Consider the following 1,567-nt stretch of genomic DNA (forward strand, 5'->3'; position numbering starts at 1 on the left):
AGAACTTGACGTGGCTCCCAGCTGCTTCCATACGGGCTACTTGGACTTTCTGGCCACTGCGCTTGGCCTTGTCTTCTGTCAGCCCAGCTGCCCTGCTTGGGCCCCTTCCCACCTCTGCTCCTGCTGTGTTTTCTGTGCTTGCCATGTCTCCTGCCCACTCCCAGTAGCAATTAGCAATTGCAAACACTTATTGGGCACCTACTGGGTGCAGGCGTCCTGCTGAGTTCTTCATTTGCATTGTCTCACTGGAGCAGCCCAAATCCTGTTATGGTAGGAACACCAGTTAAGTAGCTATCTTACGCTCTAAGGTAAGTGGTTCTTTTTTTTAATGTTTTATTGATTAGGCAGGCGGAAGGGAGCAAGAGAAAAAGCACGAGAGAAGCATCAACTTGTTTCATTTAGTTCCATTTAGTTGTGTACGCATTGATTACTTCTCACACGTGCCGTGACTGGGGCGGGGGGGGGGGGGGACGGTCAAATCTGAGACATCTGGCAGGCCAGGTCAACGCTTTATCCACTGAACCACCTGGCCAGGACTTCAACTGATTCTTTTTTTTTTTCCATGTCCACAGCTAAACTTATCCCCAGGTCCCAGGGCAGGAACCCGGAGCCCATGAGCGGTGGAGCTTGCTGTAGCAGCCATCTGGGCCAGCCCCTGCTATGGGGGGAGCAGGGGCTGAATTTGACTTGGCTGCGGTCAACTGATTCTTCAAGTTGGTCCCTGGGCTAGCAGCAGCACCTGGGGACTTAATAGAAATGCAAACTCAGGCCCTACTCCAGACCTACTGAGTCAGAAACTCTAGAGCAGGGGTCTCAAACTCAACTCAGCATGTGGGCTGCAGAGCAAGATCACAGCCGTTTGGCGGGCTGCACTAGGTCTACAAAAGGCAACTGTTACGCAACACTTTTCTCACTGCAGTTGAAAACAAAAAAAAAAAAATCAGTACAACAAGCACAATCGTACATGCAGTTTACTCAGTGTCACAAAACGACCAGAAACTGTAGTTCGCATCACAACTGCTGTTAACTAAGCTAATATCTAGCTAGGATGCTAGAGAAATGAAAAATACAAGTAGGCCCCTAGGCTTACTTAATTTTATCCAAAATATTTTGAACTTCGTGGATTAGTCTGCGGGCCGCACAAAATTGTTTGGCGGGCCGCGAGTTTGAGACCCCTGCCCTAGAGGTAGGGCCTAACCGTCTGTATTTTATAACCCCACCACCACCACCAGGTGATTCTGATGCACACTCTAGTTGGAGACCTGCTGCTCTAAGACATAAAGACTGCAGGAGTGTCCCATCCAGGCAGAGGTTTAGAGCAGTGTTTTCCAACCAGTGTGCCGCGAGACATGGTCAGGTGTGAGTATCAATTCATTTAGAAACTATATTATTAACTATATGTATAATATGTACTGTGTTAGAGTGTCATTTTGGTAGGTGGTGTGCCCCAGGATTTTGTAAATGTAAAAAATGTGCCGCGGCTCAAAAAAGGTTGAAAATCACTGGTTTAGAGGACCATCAGGCAAGGGGTTTATGATCTTACGGAGTACCATGCCTGAGCCAGACC

The 1,567-nt window shown here is 48.3% G+C and overlaps 1 non-coding gene across 1 annotated transcript; it reads right to left on the bottom strand.

Moving 5' to 3' along the window:
• Positions 1-560: 560 nt before the first annotated feature.
• On the bottom strand, positions 561-696 carry LOC136309807 (small nucleolar RNA SNORA5). Its single transcript, XR_010726447.1, has one exon. It is a non-coding gene; the product is annotated as a small nucleolar RNA SNORA5 (small nucleolar RNA).
• Between the last annotated feature and the right edge of the window lie 871 nt (positions 697-1,567).

The sequence above is a fragment of the Saccopteryx bilineata genome, chromosome 6 (assembly GCF_036850765.1).
Source record: "Saccopteryx bilineata isolate mSacBil1 chromosome 6, mSacBil1_pri_phased_curated, whole genome shotgun sequence".
Taxonomy (NCBI): domain Eukaryota; kingdom Metazoa; phylum Chordata; class Mammalia; order Chiroptera; family Emballonuridae; genus Saccopteryx; species Saccopteryx bilineata.